The following is an 18630-nucleotide window of genomic DNA, read 5'->3' on the forward strand; positions in this document are numbered from 1 at the left end:
AGGTCAGCAGGGCATTCCAAAGGACAAAGTGATGGATTCCCCCCATATTTTTTTTTTAAAGATTTTATTTATTTATCTGACAGAGATCACAAGTAGGCAGAGTCAGGCAGAGAGAGAGGAGGAAGCAGGCTCCCTGCTGAGCTGAGAGCCCGATGCAGGGCTCGATCCCAGGATCCTGGGATCATGACCTGAGCCGAAGGCAGAGGCTTTAACCCACTGAGCCACCCAGGTGCCCCGAATTCCCCAAATTTTAATGCATATATCATTTTTTTAAATTTTTTTTAAGATTTTATTTATTTATTTGATAGAGAGAGATCACAAGTAGGCAGAGAGGCAGACAGAGAGAGATGGGGGAGAAGCAGGCTCCCTGCTGAGCAGAGTCCCGATGCGGGGCTCGATCCCAGAACCCTGAGATCATGACCTGAGCTGAAGGCAGAGGCTTAACCCACTGATCCACCCAGGCACCCTATGCATATATTATTAATGAAGGGTTCCATAGTCATAGAATGGACACTTTGCCCCAGAAATTAGAGACTCAGCACAGCAATTACTGATTTTAATTCCTTTGTATTTCTTCTCTAGTAAAAAAAAAAAAAAAAAAAAAAAAAAATCATAAAGAATCAAAGCCTCTCAAAGGCTAACAAATAATTAGAAATTCTAGGTGGGTGACTTCCTCCCCCAAGTTTGAGGCAATACAGATTCACTGGTTCTCTGTGTGTCCACACCATCGAAAGGCAGGGCGAATGCTCTTCGAAGCCTCTCAAAGCAAACAGGATGGTGACACACAAAAAATGAAGCATTCCAGGACTGAAGATGATGGTATAAACTACCTTCCTGTTTCTGAGCTCCAAAGACCAATGACATTTCCCGAAGTCTCTCAGTCTACAAAGACACCATCATGCTCTCCAAAGAGTTGTCCTTTATTTCACACAGAAAATTTCCTAAAACCCTTTTCTATAATGACTAGTTTGAAATGTAATTTAAATAAACCCAATAGCTAAGAGTGAGGAGCTGCAGTGTAATTCAACCAAATCGAGCCTTATATCCCAAATGATCTAATTAAAATCAGGTTAAAGAATGTTGTACTCGACTTCTCGCTTCCTCGGATACCTCACACTTGATCAAAAAGCATAGAATGTTTAATGTTATTAACACATTTCAATACTGTCATCTTCAGATCTGATATTCAAAAACATTTAAAATAAAACCAAAATTAAGGATCATAACTCAGTGTGGATTTCTCCCACTAGAGAGGGATAGATGCCTATAGGTTAAAGCATGGTCTTCTGCTCGAAATCTGATTCTATTATGAACAAGTAACTTTTTAGTACCAAGCAAGAGGGTTGGTAGAACCAACCCTCTTCAGGATTTTGAAATACAAATCTTAGTGAGAAAAGATACTGAAATACAAGTTTGCATATAGGTTTTTATCATAATATTAGAGTATTAGTTACAACTTGATGATGACAAGTCACTTCCTCAAGAGCTACTGAAGGAACAAGAGCTTTAATGAGTGTGCTTCCAACTATGGACTGCTGGTATCCAATGCATTTTTGTCACCAATTTAAAAGAAGAAAGTTAGTGTGGTAATATTTTAAACTGAGGTCACGGTGGTGTTTTTCTCGAGGGGGCTCACATAGGTTTGTCACATTTTGAAATAAGCTAAATAAAAATTCAAGCAACTTTTGAAGTAGCACACCCATCTGTACTGATTATTCTGGATTTTTCTCTTATGTCACGATAGATTCTAAATATTGGCTTAAGGCGTCAATAATATCTAAGGGCGACGGAAAGGACCATGGCTAGGTGCAAGGTTTATAAATCTGCCTACCACTTCTTAAAATGAGATAATCCATTGATAAATAGAAGGCCTTCTATTAGAGATAACAGGCCCCTGGCATCGAGTTCAAAATTCTCTGTGAATATTTACTTTTGTGTGCCTATGTTCGAAGAGTACCTTCCAACTCAAGCCACAGATTTTGGTTAATAAAAACATAAGTAGAAACTCAACAGAAGTCATTAATTACTTTTGTCCGTGTGATCACTAGCATGTATTCAAGACACGGTAGGATTCTGTAATTTTTCTAAGTTGCACTGTGTATCCAGATGCAATCACTGAGTGTTGATTAATGAGTGTTTGCTAGAACATGCAGAATAACAATGCAATATTATGTTTCTGGTCCATGAGACTCCCGATGTAGCTAGCCTTTGGTTTTTACTATTGTTTTTCTTTCCGTGTTGCTTAATAGCCATACAGGATTGTCTTTGATTGGATGTCAGAACAGTTTGTGCCTAGGTCCGTTCAAATTTTCTCCATACACACAAATTCAAGAATATTTTTTTTCTGGCACAAAAACCCAACATCATTAGTAGTGGCGTCTCTCAACAATGAGCATCATAAAAATCATCTGCAAGAGAAAAGAAGCTGATTTCCAATGATGTGATACAGACTTTGAAATCATGCAGGTAAATACCCAAACGATATGTAATGGATGAGAAAAAAAAAAAAAAAAAAAAAAAAAAGGAAGGGAAAGAGAAGATAAAATACCACCATAAGTCTCAGGCTTGTGTGTTCAACATGTACACTAGGAAGAGTTATTATAAAAAAATGAAAAGGAAATTCTTAAACTAATCAAAGAGAGAAAAAGACTATAGTCTAAGTTTTCAATGCATTAAAATTAAACCCTGGAATAACTTCAAAATTAAGTGAAATGAATCCTAAAAGCAAGCAAATGTCTTTTAAAGTACAAAGAAAATTACCTTAGAAGATGAGACGGAGGGGCTTTTCAAGTGCAGCACATCAGATAAACCAGAAGGGCCCACAAGGGGGCTGGCCGGCTGCCTGGTAAATGCAATAGAAGTTGCTAAACATTCCAGTGCATGCCCGGCTATAATGATCACAGAAGGACTGGGATGCAGACATTGGAGAGAGGGGCCTGATTCCAGGAGCAAGGGTAGGAGAACAGAATGGAAAGCGGTCTCAATGCCAGAATGGGTGATCAAAGCCTCACAACTCCACATCCTGACCCTGGGCTATGAAGCTTGAAGGAACTAAAAGGATAGATAGGCTGGAAAAATAAATGATTATGCATGAGTTTGGAGGAGAAAAATAAACAGGAAAGAATGGCTGTAGAAGGAGGCGGTCTTATTTTCAGGAGAGGTCTGAAACCCACTCGAGGCTAACCAAGGACAAATAGCCTTGCAGAAGGCAGAGTGGGAGATACCAGAGAAGGGAAACCGGCTTGGAGATAAACTTCAGGAAGCTCTTTGTCAGTGGTGAGGTTGAAGACAGATGCTTACTGCTCTGAGCCCATATGGCAAGGGCCAAGTGAAAGCCACAGAGTGTCCATGTTCTCGGTCACAAAAGATGCCCCTTTCTCTTATCAGCCTTCATGCACAACACCCAAACTACACACCTGGGAAAATGCAGATATGAATAAAAGAATTCAAAAACTGTAGAGCTGGGAGAAAGCTTTATAAGCATTTCATAGCATAGCTTTAGAGCTCCATGAATAACCCAATACCCAGACAGGCGAAATGTTACCAGGCCTAGACCCCAGGCACCCATTCCTGAAGGCTGCTGTGTTGCTCTTCTAGCATGCTTGCAAGGGTCGCTAGCATGCTAGCATGCTTGCATGGGTCGCTAGCATGCTAGCATGCTTGCATGGCCCGACAGGTGTTTGCAGCAGAGTCGTTTGTAGGCTTGTTAAAAAGTGATCCCTGGGACATTGGTCCTGACCCAATATCAAGAGTTGACAAGGCAAGCAGGCCTGAGCCAGAAAGAATTATTCCAGCTCTCATACAGCACCACTACCTTAAATCCAGTGTAAGAGACATTCATCGAGGTCTGTGTGCAAGCAGTACCCAATGATGGAAAGTCAGTGAGGGCAAAACACTGCCCTCCAAGAGTTCATTCATCTAGTTACTGAACCACTTATTTAGGGCCAAGCACCCAGGGGGCACTCTGTAGACACTGGACAGTGTGGATGCTAGACCTGCCAGCTGGTGACCAACAGGTGCCCAACAGTATGAAGAAATGATTCCTCTCCAAGTACAGCATGGAAGGTCACCTCCCCACACATGCTCAGAACTGAAACGGCAGAGGGTCTTTATGGCTATCGAGTGTCAAAGGCATGAAACTGTGCCACAGTTTTTAAAAAAAACTCAAATTAGGATGCAGACCAATTTGCCCCCACCTTCGTGTTGAAACAAGATACAAAACATAAGGTTTGGGGGACAGTTCTCAAAGAAGGTGCCAAATTTGCCTCCCTCCCCCAATCTCCCACACACCTGTTCCCCAGGAGTCAGGCCTGGGTTATGGTAGGTTGGGTCCCTTGGGAACTCCTTGGAAAGGGCTACTCAAAGCTAGAGGCACAAGATCAGCCTGCAGCACTTTTAAAGGCTGAAAGTTCAGGGTGCCTGTGTGGCTCAGCTGCTTGGGCAGCCAACTCTTAATCTCAATTCAGATCTTGGTATCAGGGTCATGAGTTCAAGCCCCATGCTGGCTCCATGCTGGGTGTGGAGAGAAGAAGAAAAAGAAGAAAAAAAAAGAAGAAGAAGGCTAAAGGTCCAACAGACCAAGTACAGAAGAATACCTTGCCCAAAGTTTAAGTCCTGGGTCAGAGCCAACACAGGGAAGAGGTGGCCAGTTTCTGGGTGGTTGTGGTAGCTGCTTTTAAGTCACCTGTACGGTCCAACAGCTGTGTAGGCAAGTCCAGCAAAAAAGGGCAGACCAGATAAAGAGACATGCAGCAGCCTTCCTTTGCCTGTCTCACTGGGGTGCTTTCACTTCCACTGTCACTGATCTCACTAAAGATTTCCAAGTTTAACTCCTCCTTGTCTAAGATCTTTGTTAAAGTTTAAAAAAAAAAAAAAAAAACACAAGTAAAACCAAAGCAAAAGCAATCAAGCAAACACCCTTCAATTTACTCATGAAATATTCTTTCCTAATCCCCCAAAAATTAAAGCCCAGATTAAGCTTCCCAGACCCCTTGGGGAGGACAATGAACTCAGTTCCTGTTTCTTCCTCACAGTTCAATCCCCTGCATTTAAGTGATTTACATAATGAAGGATCTCACCTACTGAGGCTCAGATTGTCAACCCCACCCACACAAGGAGAGCTTTATGATTCACTCCTCTGGTGAGCCTCCTTTCCACCACTAGAAAGTGGTTCAGTTCACTAAAACCTTATGTAAAACTTTATTAGGCAGGATAATTTAGCTTAACTGGTACAACCGGCAATGAGAACTCTGTGGCCTGATACAGGAAACGGATATTCGTTGCTCACATAAAGTCCAAAGCAGGTCAGTGGGGGACCACCTCCGTCCAGGACTCTGGGACCCATAACACTGCCATCTTGTAATGCCACCATCTCAAGGTTGCCGAGGCAGGGAAGGGAGAGACACGGCATCTCGCTGGCTTTTAACTACCTCCATCTAGAAGTAACTCGTCACACTTCTGTTCAGTGGCCAGAATGTGCTCGATGGCTTCACTTCAGTCTCAAGAGACCAGTAAAAATAAGGAAGCTCATGAAATATTGAGTGTACGCGATCTAATGACAGCAATAATTATTATCGACATAGAACATTAGCATATACGTCTTATCTGGAAGGATCCTTTTCCCCATATTCCCATAGTCCACCTCTCCTAAGTGGTTTTCCTGCGTTTGAATGCTAGGAAACCTTCTCTTCCAGTGTTTTAATGAGGCGTTTGAGTACATCGAAAACCATTAAAAAAAAAAGTCACTAAACAGTATCAAACAGGAAATTCTTCTTTTGTTTTTGCATAACTAAAGGATAAGAAACTAGACAAGGTCAAGAGTAAACTGTGGCAAATTATCAGGAAAGGGGTGAAGAAAAAGAATCACCAGTGGCATTACTTCTGAGGAACACCCTGGTTTGCCTCTGAATGTAAACTTCTTATGGTGGAAGCATACACACATACACGCCCAGCAAACGGACCTGATACATTGTCAGTTGTGCTCAGACATATGGCAAGTTTGTGATTCATTCCCCCCAGCAAATGAAGTCTAGGTTCCATCCTGATAGTTGGTACCTTCTACCATTCAGCATCCCTTTCTGGCCCTTTCTGATTTAAGAAAAAGAGAGGCCCTTCACCTCATTCTTAAAGCTTCAGGGGGCTCTTGAGCTTATAAAGGGAATGCTTTCAACTTAAAAAATACTTTTGAGACTCACCATAGCACATATCCTCCCCAATGTCCAAAGCCTGACGATTCACAGACCTGTACCCCTGGGGCTAAAAACACATTATATGTTAATTTTTAAAAATTTAAATATATAGGGATGCCTGGGTGGCTCAGTTGGTTAAGCGGCTGCCTTGGGCTCAGGTCATGATCCCAGCGTCCTGGGATCGAGTCCCATATCGGGCTCCTTGCTCGGCAGGGAGCCTGCTTCTCCCTCTGCCTCTGCCTGCCTCTCTGTCTGCCTGTGCTCACTCGCTCTCTCTCCCTGTCTCTGACAAATAAATAAATAAAATCTTATTAAAAAAAAAATTTAAATATATATTTTTTTTTTCTTAAAGATTTTATTTATTTATTTGACAGACAGAGATCACAAGTAGGCAGAGAGGCAGGCAGAGAGAGAGGAGGAAGCAGGCTCCCTGCTGAGCAGATCTGCGGGGGCTGGATCCCAGGACCTGGGATCATGACCTGAGCTGAAGGCAGAGGCTTTAACCCACTGAGCCACGCAGGCGCCCCTAAAAAAATAATTTTAAAGACCTTTTCTTTTTCATTTTATTTTTTTAAGAGCGGTGGGGAAGATGCAGAAGAAAAGAGAATCTTTTTGTTTTGTTTTAAAATATTCTATTTATTTATTTTGAGAAAGAGAGAGAACAAGCATACAAGTAGGATGAGCGGAAAAGGGAGCAGACTCCCCAATGAGCAGGGAGACCCACGGGGGAGCCTGATAGATCATGACCTGAGCTGAAGGCAGCTGCTCAACCCACGGAGCCACGCAGGCACCCTGGGAGAGCGAGAATCTTAAGCAGGCTCTATGCCCAGTGCAGAGCCCCATGAGGGGCTCGATCTCACAACACGGAGATCATGACCTGAGCCAAAATCAAGTTGGACACTTAACTGACTGCGCCATCCAGGTGCCCCTAAGATGTATCTTTTAATACAAAGTAAAAACACCAATTACTACATAAAGGTTGGGGAAAAATTAAGTGTCAGAGGGATACTACACTCATCATCCAAATATTTAACAAACTCTGAATGCCTCCCACATGTCAGGCACTAAGTTTGATGATAAAGCAGTGAATATAGCCTATAAAAATCTATGCCTTCATCAAACTCACCTTCCAGAATAACTACATTCCCTGGTTTCCAAGTGTTCCTAGTTGGTTGTTTCTGTCAGGCTTCTCTTTATTCCCCAGCCCCTCAGATGAACCCCATAGGCCTATTTCCAGCTACCACATCCTCTCTCCGTTCTCGCTCATTGTCGACGGAGGTTCACACCTTCCCGGTAACAGAGGTCATCCGCACACTCATTTCTGGGAGGTTCTGTCACTTCCTGTAGGGGCAATCACTTTTAAAGAAACGTTACATTCTACAGTCGACAACTCAAATATCATTTTCACATTCTGTGTTGCCTACTTCACTGCGTGGTCAGCCCAGCAGGACAACTCTGCTTTACCTCACGGATGTGATTTTGTGACTCCCACACCGGTGCCACTGAACCCTGTGGAAAAATCCGCTCCTAACACTACACCTTTATACAATGCTTTCCATCCCCAAGTCTTTATTTTCCATCTTTTACCGTTTCTCCTTATTCTTCAAGCCAGGACAAGTCATGTGTCATGAAAAGGTCCAGTCTGAGAGGAAACGTAGGTCCTCTACTAATACTTGGTCAGTCGCACCTGACAACAAAATACGGACGACGAAGTACTTCTTAGACTTCTGAGCAAGTCACTTTTCCTCTTTTGTGCCTCAAGAGATTGCTTGGTTCACAGTGTCTGAGCACAGATCATTCCCCCCCCCCTTTTATTTACCAAGGGGCTTTATGGTAACAGAGACGATCTGGCCTTTTTTCTTTTTTCTTTATTTTCCTGGAACGGTCTCGATTCCCGACATCCTTTCCCATAAGTGTGCTATCATTCTTGTCAGACCGTAGCTTAATTCCCACTAAAAACACAAGGTTACAGTTCATCTGGTTCCTTACCAGGGCAATTCACATTCAGATTAAAAGCCTCACACTTTTCTCAGAGTTCTCCCAAATAGCCCTTTTCTAACTTCTTCCCACTCCACTCCTCATCACAGCTTAAGGCCACGTATCAACCTCCTACTCATCCTGCCAACCCACTCTTGGCTCTATCACTCATCATTCCCTCCCTTTGTGGGCTGCTCTCCGGAACTAGGGAGAACCCAACCTCCTCCACCTCTTTTCCATGCAGATTCTAAACTCCCAAAGCTCACTCCTGCATGGGCACCATTCCCCTAAGGAGGCCCCAAACACCGACATATACATTCTCCTTCCCCAGAAGCTTTTCCTGACCTAGGGGGCTCGGGAAGTGCTCTTTTGAGGAGACCTTCTTGTCCGAATATACAAACCCCAAGCCTCCTTTTGCTCTCCTACAAGGAATGGAACCCCTAGATTCAGTGTAAGTGGAAAACTTCATTTCAACGCTACGGACATGAAGTCTGTTTTGTCTCTTTTCAGGTGATTGTGTTTTGAGAGTAGTAGACATTGGTTTCAGAGGTACAACACAGTGATTCAACAATGCTGGGTTATGATAATCTTACCACAAGTGTAGCTATCATCTGTCACCATGTAGCACCATTACGATGTCATTGACTATATTCCCCATGCTGTGCCCTTTATTCTCGTGACTTACTCATTCCATAACTGGAAGCCTGGATCTCTGACTCCCCCTCACCCATTCTGCCCATTTCCCCATCGCCCTCCCCTCTGGCAGCCACCAGCATGTTCTCTGTATTTATGGGACTGACTCTGTTTTGTGCTTGTTTATTCATTTTATTCTTGTTGTCTTAATTCCTTAGACAGGGACTAAGAAAATTCAACAGCTTTACTCGTCTGGTACTGAACCACAAAGCAAACACTGAAGTGTTTCCTTGTTTTGTTTTGTTTTAATTTATGTAGCCATTAACTGGTTGGCAGTAATCCACAATAAAGCATCAATACATCTCCTTGTAATGGCAGCTTCCTCTTTTAATAACTCAATGGATCTTTAAATACTCACCAAATGCCACATTCTACAATAGCCATCAGGCAAAAGATGTGCCTACAAGTATGTGTTTAATTCATTAAGTAAAACATTAAAAAAAAAAAAAAAGTAGTTGTGGTCTAGTGCATCATGAAAACACTACCAGATCCCAGAATATTAATTAAGTCTTAGCTATGAAGAACAAGAACATATACTAACAAGAGAAAGATGTAATATGACAGAATGTGTTAAAGCAACAGTTGGAGGGTTTTACTACTTTTCTTTTGGTATTAATTACTCTAAAGTCCACTGGGGAACTTGAAGTAACACAACAAAAAAATTCAGAGTTTTTTTTTTTCCCCAACGTTTTCTAAGTTAGCAAGGTATTGCAATTCACTGCAATTTTAAGAGCCTTCAATAAATTTATTCCTACCTAGAATCGGATGAATTTTGGCAGTGCCTTCAAGTAGCATGCATGGGGAAGACAAGAAGGTACTTGGTGTATTCCTCAATTCTCTATTCCTTGTGAAATATCTTCTACAGCCTGTATCAACAGAGATATTTACTCCCGGACTCTCAGAGTGGTTATTCCCTGGATATTGGGGGTTTTGAATAAATGTTGAGGTGGGAAGGTGTTAGTGGGTAAACAACGTCTGTCACTCCTGGGTGCAGAACAAGGTCATCAAATAGTCCTTCTCAAGCAATGGCTCTGAACCACAGGTCGGGGTGGGCAAACAGCTAAGATCAAGGAATCAGTTTCAAGATACCAGAATCAGGAAATCTAGGTTCAAGGGCTGGAACCTGAAATAGCAGGCTATGTGAACTTAAGACTATCCTTTAAGCATCTGAGTTGGCTTTAATAGTTGCAAAACAGGAAGTCAACCTCAAAGGTTGGTTACAAAGCTTATGTGAGATGATCTCTAGGAAAGCACGTAAGACATCTAATAAAAATACACATAGTGATGGGGGTGGGTGGTAGGTTGTTACCTACTGATGCCAACTTGTGCTTTACCAGTCAATGGCAAGGCAATCCTACGTTAAGTCTTTACACTAAGGGTGTGTGTGTAGGTCTTCCTTCCCCAGCTGGACCATCACCTCCTAATGTCAGGATGCACAATTAATTTCCCACAAACCAATTAACTGCCAGGACCAGAAGTTGTTCAATACATGTTTGCTATGTTAATGAGTAAATTACATAGAATTGTATCATGTCAGCCTATGGCCACAAATGCTTTTTCAAAGAGAAGGGTCTTTCCCTACAATTCCCCACACCATCCAGTGGTATTTCCAAATCATTTTAAGCAAACCTACATCAATACAGTCTCGGTTAATTGGACTTATTTACACACGTTTGTCTCAATTATTAACAATTCCTTGTTAATCCTCAGTGCCTAACGGACACTAGCAGATACTTGTTCATGATTCTACTTAACCTTCATTCAAAGGTCAAATCTGAATAGTATTTACCAGAACCAGTATTTTGCCCAGTACTATGCTTACAACATCCTTTGCCAAGGGGACCCAAAAGACAAGAAAGGAGTGGGGTGCCTGGGTGGGTCAGTGGTTTAAGCCTCTGCCTTCAGCTCAGGTCATGATCTCAGGGTCCTGGGATCAAGCCCTGCATCAGGCTCTCTGCTTGACATGGAGCCTGCTTCCTTCTCTCTGCCTACATGTGATCTCTGTCTGTCAAATAAATAAATAAAATCTTAAAAAAAAAAAAAAAAGACAAGAAAGGAGTGGCTTAGCCATTATGTGGTATCCATCACACATTCGAGAAGGCCAAAGACTTCCAACATCCCTTCCTTCACTCCCACACACACGCACACGCACACACATACACACACACACACACACACACAGAAAGAAAGAGAAGAAAAGGTCTTTGCCATATACCTAAATCTCCATCCTATTTTGAGATTTCTTCTTCTCTTAAGGTATGAAAACTGATGTATGTCAGGCATAAATGAATAATGTGGTCAGGAGATCGGATTTTGAGCTGAAAACCTTATATGGCTCACTCAGATCTTCTTGGAGAAATGCATTACAGTTTCCTTCAAATGCCCTTCTTTGGTCCATTGAAAAAATTGCATAAATTCATAATATCTACCTTTGTGGCTTCTCTGTGAGAAAGGGGCAGTTAGTGCTATCCAGCTCTGGGAGTGGCTGGAAAATTAAGGCATAGATGTGTTAATTAAATAGGTATTCTGAAGCAAAAGAAATCATTAAACTCAAGGCTGTAGAGGGTCCTACCTCCTCTCCAACCCCAACTATATGCATCGGATCCAGGCTGTTCCAGGAAAGGGTGACAGAGTGTTTGGTAACTTCTAGGTTCCTTGGAATTAAATATTTTCAGGACCCAAGCTAATGCCTGAATACTGCCTATGGACGGATCCTAGCCTAAGTGCCTTCTCTGCATTGTATCATTTGCTTTAACTTGCAAGATAATGTGATTAGGCAAGCGCTATTATGCACACATTAAAGATGAAGAAAATGAGACTCATGGAGCCTAAATGAACTGTAAGTTTAAGTCGAATCTAGTTGGCTCCAAATTTTAACGAAGTGTATGTCCTCCTGATAATTAGAAGCTTTTACCTATGCTGGTGTGGTAAAAAAATGTCATCGGTAAAACTCGAACTCTCTGATCAGAAGGGTCTAATAGCTCCTGTCCCATCGCTAGAGCATTTTTAACTTGCTGAGAAAGGTGTAATCATGGATTAGTCCCTATTATCAGCTACCACCCTCTCCAACTCCCACCTGTCACACAGCATGGATAGCTTCTTTCTGCAGAGGCTTCTCTGGCTACTTTTCTCTGGTTTCTAATGCCAATTAACAAGAGCTCCCCCATTTCCCAAGCGCTCCCACACCCTCAAGTTTCTTTTTTCTAACCCACCTATTAATGCAGCACACTCTAAAGAGAGAAATCCTAATTAAAAAGTCATCTGCACCACCCCGTGGAAATCACACCTTCTTTGCCAGGAGCTGTTCAGTGACAGCAAAATGGGACTCCGGTCATTCTGCAAGATTCGAACCCCCAGAGCAATTAGCTGCCACTGGCCAGGTGATAACCCAGTTAGTGCAAGAAGCCATCCAGGTGATGAAAGAATCTGCAAGAAAAAGAATCTTGACCCTCCCCCCCCCAAAAAAATACAATCCCTCAAGGAGACAGAGACCCTACCAACACGGGGGTTAGAGCTACACACAAGAGAGCTCAGGATGTGGTAGCCAATACTGACAACTCGTTCTTTCTTAGTAGGAAGGGAGGGGTGGGGGGGGAAGCACTGAAATACAATGAGTTCACCACAATGAGCTACTCTACACAACCTGAAGGAAAATTTTGGTATCCCAAAGAATGCAGGCAAAAACAGAGAAGTTAACAGCTGGCAGAAGAGCCGGTCATCTTTGGTTTACAAAACTCAAAAGCACTTTCCTATTCCTGTTTATCTGAGGCCTCATTTCATAGGTCCCCAATGACCATTTATCACTGTAGCCTTCACCCAACCCAACACCAGAAGCGTGCTTCCTGGTTAAGCTGGCTTCATCCACCACACTGGAAGTGCCATCTTCATTTACCCGACGAAAGTCAACAGCTAGTAAAGTCTGTTCCAGTGTTCATTTTAATGTGGGTTAATATTTTACAGAAACAAAACTCAGAGTGTATATGTGCACACATGTGAGTGTGTACATGTGTGTCTTTTTGATAACAGAATTTTAGGTTTGGTAGGAAGAAAAAAATCATGAAGTTTACCCAGTATCACTTCCCACCCAATCTTGCCCTAATAAGTGATCCTCTAGCCTTTTGGTGAAAGACAGATCATTATAAGTGCATTCCACGCTTATTTAGCTTTTAAGATGATGCTCTGTAACAGTGAATGAACTCTACCTCCCCCCAGCAACTGCCAGAAAGTTCTGGTTTTGCCCTATATGCCCCACTTCCTTCTCTATCTGCAAGGACTTTAAATATCTGGGGACAGTTATTGACAGGTTACTCAAACAAGCATTTTCCCCCCCAATCATAGTGTCATTATGGCTGGGGTGCCTTCAGATGTAAAATAATGGCCCTGGATTACTCTGAACATTAATGCTGCATACCTAATGGGATGAATCCGACAATCTCCTACATTTCCGTGGAATTTAAATTATTTTCAACCCTGGCTTCATAAGCTTAACTTGTGCCTTCACACTGTCAATCCACCCACTTTGAAACCAACAAACTCAGCATGTCCACACACCCTCCCACACTTCTTCTCCTCTTCCCAGAACACAGTTCCAGGATGGATTTGGCATTGGAAAGAGAACAGGTAGCTTCAGCGGACTTCTCAGAAAAGGACAACAGACATGAGAAACTAGCCAACCATTACTAAACCTAAGGCACATGGCACTGAGGTAGGGGCCGTGTTTAAGGAAGGTATCTTCTAAAAGAACTGATGAAGGCACATGAATTTCTGAGCTTAAACATCCAAATCCTGCCTGTCAGAGGCAGCTTCAGAAGACAATCCTAAGTGTCTTTACATCGTCCTCTTATAGCCGTAGATGTTCACACAACCTGAACCGTTGCCCCTCGTCCGAGTCTCTAGGAGAGAGTATCCTTGACTTTAATTTGTATTCCAATAGAAAAAAATGAAACAAAGCTGTAACCAGTGGGACCATTTCCTCATATTCTCCTGACCTCTTCCTAAAGGGAACCCAGAATCCGTGCTATCAGATACAACCATCGTCCACAACACGTCACCGTTAGGCCACACCACACTTGCAACTGTGAGGTTGTGCTGTTGACTAAAGTCCTCTTAAGCCAATCGATTTAATTCTAGTTTACGTGCATAGCAACCCTTTACCTTAAAATGGCCAATTAAATTTCCACTCTATTTATATATATATATTTAAATCCTGAGTTATGATTACAGACACAAGACTTGAAATGCCAATGCTCTCACTTTCAACTAAAAAGCAAGGAGTTTCTGTTTTCTGTTTTCAAGAGGGGTCAAAGAGAAATGGTCTCGGGGGATAAGGAAATTATTTTTTTAAGGAAATATCTCCATCTTGTGGGCATTTAGGACTCGTGTTTAGCACTCTATACAACGTGTTGCATTTTTACAATGGGACTCAAAAAAGCATTGGCTTGAGTGTAAAGCTTCTGTGAGGGGCTACAAAAAAAAGTAATAGACGAATCCTATTTTCAGGGCATTCACAACCCAAGGTTAGAGAGACACATGTGTGCAGCTAATAAAAGAGAGAAACCGTGGACACAGCAAAGTTTTAGGTAACTAGGGAGGGGTTACAGACATGAATTTTGCCTGCAAGAACCTAGCAAGTCCTGGAACAAGTGAGATTTACACTGGACCCTGAACTTTACCGGATTTCAGTAAATCAGTGGGAAGGAGAAGCTCACCTTCAACATTATCTTCAGCTTCCGTGTAAGCACAGAGGTGGGTATGTTCGTTTCCTATCGCTGCTGTTAACAAATTATTTACTACACACACAGTAGCTGGAAACACAATTCATGATGTTACCGTTCTGCAGAAGTCTGACACAGGTCCCGCTAGACTAACTCGGAAGTGTGATGCTCCTTTCTGGGGAGTCCTCGGGGAGATTCTGTGTCTTTGCCCTTCCCAGCTTCCAGAAGCTGCTCACATGCCTTGGCTCAGGGCACCTTCAAAGCTCGTGCAAGAGCAAATGGAGTTCATGTCACATGGCGTCATGCATATCCTCTTCTGAGGTCACAGCCCGTCCGGACTCTCCCCTCTCCCCTCCTCTTCCACTCTTAAGGACGCTAGTGATTACACGATGCCCACCTGATTCACCCACGATGCTCGAACTGGTTTAAGGCGAGCTGATTAGCATCTTCAATCCACCTGCAGCCTGAATTCCCCTTAACATCTTCCCAGGTTCTAGGGACTAGAACAGGGGTGGGGGGTATTATTCTACCTATCATGCTGGGAAAAGACCACAGTAAGAGATGGTGGGTAGGATGGGCTTGAGGTAAAGAAACAAAGGCCTATGGGAAGGACATAAGGAGAGATGAAGTTGGAAATGAGAGACCTGAGACTCCCCCATTGGCTTCTGAGCATGGAGAGATATCATTGGTTCTTGTTACGCAGAACACAATTCTGGTTGCACCATGGCAGGTAGACAACGAGGTATGTGCTGGAGGTGGGGAGACCAATGAGGAGAGCCCAGGTGATCACGATAAGGGTCTGAAGTGATAACACTATGTACACAGCAGATGGGAAAAACACTGAATAAGGGAGAGTAGACACATCTTCGACAGCCATCAGGTTCTAGAGAAGCGAATGGAAGCTTCTACTACCACTCAGGTCTCAAATGTGAGAAGAATACTGCTCTGTTATCAGAGCTTAGGAACACAGTAGAGGGCGGGGGAGGGTCATGATTGAGGAAATGGTCAGGGATGAGGATAAAGGGAGCTTTACTTAAAGTGACCAGGAAGACTAGATGAAATATGGAAAAAAAAAAAAAACAAAAAAACAGCCAAGAATTGACCTTCGACCTTCGGAGACTGCCTCCACGTAAAGGGTGCACAAAAGAAGAAAACATGAAAAAGGATAGGACAGAGAGAAGGAAGAACTTAGGACAAGATAGTTTAAAGGGGAAAAAACAAAAACAAAAACCACACAGTGAACAATGAAAGCTGCATGTATGTTGAGCAGGATAAGAAAGACCTACAAACCCAGGAAATTGAAATTAACCTGGGCCCCCAAGAGCTGGAGTAATTCAGCTTTACCCATGGCTTTCTCCCGGTGAAAGTAATCACAAATATCAAAATCTATAGAGGTCTGGAACCACTGGCACGGGATCACTGGCAAACCATTTCCTGATAGATCAATGTGAAATTAGAAATCTGCATGGGACAGCAGGCAAGTTGTCACCAAAACACAATCATAACCAACTCTGGTTGGAAATGTTCTACCTACCAGTCGCTGTTCTGTTTTCTGTTTTTGTTTTTTGGGTTTTTTTTTTTTTTTTGGTGTGTTTTTTTGTTTTAAGATTTTACTTATTTATTTGAGAGAGAGACCATGAGAGGAGAGAGGTCAGAGGGAGAAGCAGACTCCCTGCTGAGCAGGGAGCCCGATGCGGGACTTGATCCAAGGACTCCAGGATCGTGACCTGAGCCGAAGGCAGTTGCTTAGCCAACTGAGCCACCCAGGCACCCCTGCCAGTCACAGTTTTAAGCACTTTACAGTTAGTAAATGCACGGATATAATAACTAAGCACCATTATAGGTGCTGAGGAGATCTCCATAACCAAAACAAGGCAACTGTTGGTCTTCCCGAAGCTTCTGTTCTTGTGGATTTCATACACTCAGCAGTCCTCTGAGGCAGGTCTTGCTACTACTGCTATTGATGAGGTACCTGAAGCAGGAATGATCGACACAGCTGGGAGACCTGGTGCTGGGGGCAAAGCCAGGTGGTCTGGCTCAGAGTCACCAGGTCCTGCCTCTCGGGATATAATTAGTCCCTGATGTAAAAAAGTGATACCTAACATATTTTTAAAAATAGCTGCATTTCACATTAGCATTAGTGACTTTCCAGATCTGCATAGATGCTTCCGTTTACCTTCTCACTTTTTCTCTCATAATTAATATTAAAGGTCAGAGTTATATCAATAAAGGAAACCCATCTTGGGCTTCAGCCGTAGAGTGGGGGAGATGCTAGGTGGGAGAAATGGGACAGGGATTCAGTCTGTGGGAACACATTCAGGCAAAGCTGTGACATATGCAAATCCAACTGGAAATGCTTTTAATATCTACCTAAACAAGTTGTAGTTCTGCCAGGAAGAAAACATTTGTTGAGAATACAGATCCAACATGTACCCAATCCAAAGAGGTATTGGAAATCTTAAATAAGGATTTGATGCTCCAGAGGGGAAGACATCCCATGGCTTATGAAAGTACAAAGACTGAAAAACCCACCTGTGTTAGCTTCATGTCTAGAGATGGTTGCGACTTTGTGAGGAGAGAATTAAGTTCTGACTTTACTTAAAATGGGGACTGGAGCTATGAGATCAAACCCCTTCCTATATTCAACTTTGTTGCACATGTCAGTAGAGCAATGTCTTTGCCAAAACCAAGTTGTTTGTTTCACCCTAATATTTTGGGTCCTTAACTCACCTATGCGAAGACAAAGACCCCATGCCCCCTTGGTATGATGTTCTCTTCCTCTTGTTCCGTGCAATTGTCATTTAATCCCAGGGAAAATTAGGAGAAAAGTGCAAAAAGCCGATCAGTCCCAGCCTATAATTATTTTTTATTAAATTTAAGAATATTCTGTGCACACCTGATATTTTAAAAACACTATCTGTATTGTTTAAGAGACTTCAATATAGAATACCTAAGAAATCTTTACGGTTCAAGTTGGTTTTTTTGTTTTTTTTTTTTTCTGTTTAAATTGATTTGACAGAGATAGATCACAAGCAGGCAGAGAGAGAGAGAGAGAGAAGAGGAAGCAGGCTCCCTGCCGAGCAGAAAGCCCGATGCGGAACTCTATCCTAGGACCCTGAGATCATGACCTGAGCCCAAGGCAGAGGCTTAACCCACTGAGCCGCCCAGGCGCCCCTATGGTTCAAGTTTTAAATGAGACATTACTAGGTAACTTTTTTTTTTTTTTAAAGTAGGCACCACACCCAACATGGGGCTGGAACTCTCGACCCCAGGATCAAGAGTCACATGCTCTACTGACTGAGCCAGCCAGGAACCCCTAACTTTTAAAACTGTAAATTTAAGTTGGTAGCTATAAAAAAAGTTCTAAAATCATAAATAATCTTGTAACGTGCAGAAGAATTAAAATCCGCCATATTTACAACTTGAATTTATGAGATTTACAAGTGTTATTGAAGCACATGAGAAAGTTTATTTGTTAGACAATTTAAGTACTTAAAAAGAAAATCGAGTATCTTAAATTTATAAGTGCAGTTTAAAATATTTAAGTGATTTAATTAACTAGGTTGTAAAAAAAAAATCCTTTAAAAAGTGATTGCTAAAGTTGCCAGATTTAGTAAAATAATTAGATTTGTAAATTGAACTTAAAGCTTAAGAAAGAACTCAGTTTTTTAATTTGTAATTTTAATAAAGCGAATATTAATATTCAAAATAAAAGTAGCCCTTCAATAATCTTTCTAAGGATTAAAATCATGGTTTAAGAACAACAAAAAGCTCACGCAGGTATCATGTGGCTACTCAGAGTATCTGTGGCTTCATGAGTTATGAAAGCCCTGAAGTAAAATACTTCTAACATCCCAGCCAGTTCCTTATAAAGAGCTGAAGGTCTTGTATCCAGCCTGCTGGGAAGTGTGTTACTCGTCGTTGGTCACACTTACAGTCCCCTCCAAAGGGTGACTGGGTCTAATTTCATTCTTACCCCAGGAGCATGGTGAGGACCTGAAGAAGTAAGTGGTTTCCCACCCTCACACCCAAGAAGCAGACTTCCCAGCCCCACTTCC

The 18630-nt window shown here is 42.3% G+C and overlaps 1 protein-coding gene and 1 long non-coding RNA gene across 13 annotated transcripts in view; both read right to left on the bottom strand.

Annotated features, from left to right (window-relative positions):
- Positions 1–18630, bottom strand: part of UNC5D (unc-5 netrin receptor D) — a 556683-nt gene that overhangs the window by 303159 nt on the left and 234894 nt on the right. The window lies entirely within an intron of this gene.
- Positions 6219–8704, bottom strand: LOC116581810. Its single transcript, XR_004282238.1, has 3 exons — positions 8567–8704; positions 7315–7529; positions 6219–6255 (listed from the first exon to the last, which is right to left on the bottom strand). It is a non-coding gene; the product is annotated as an uncharacterized LOC116581810 (long non-coding RNA).

The sequence above is a fragment of the Mustela erminea genome, chromosome 21 (genome assembly GCF_009829155.1).
Source record: "Mustela erminea isolate mMusErm1 chromosome 21, mMusErm1.Pri, whole genome shotgun sequence".
In the NCBI taxonomy this organism is placed as follows: Eukaryota; Metazoa; Chordata; class Mammalia; order Carnivora; family Mustelidae; genus Mustela; species Mustela erminea.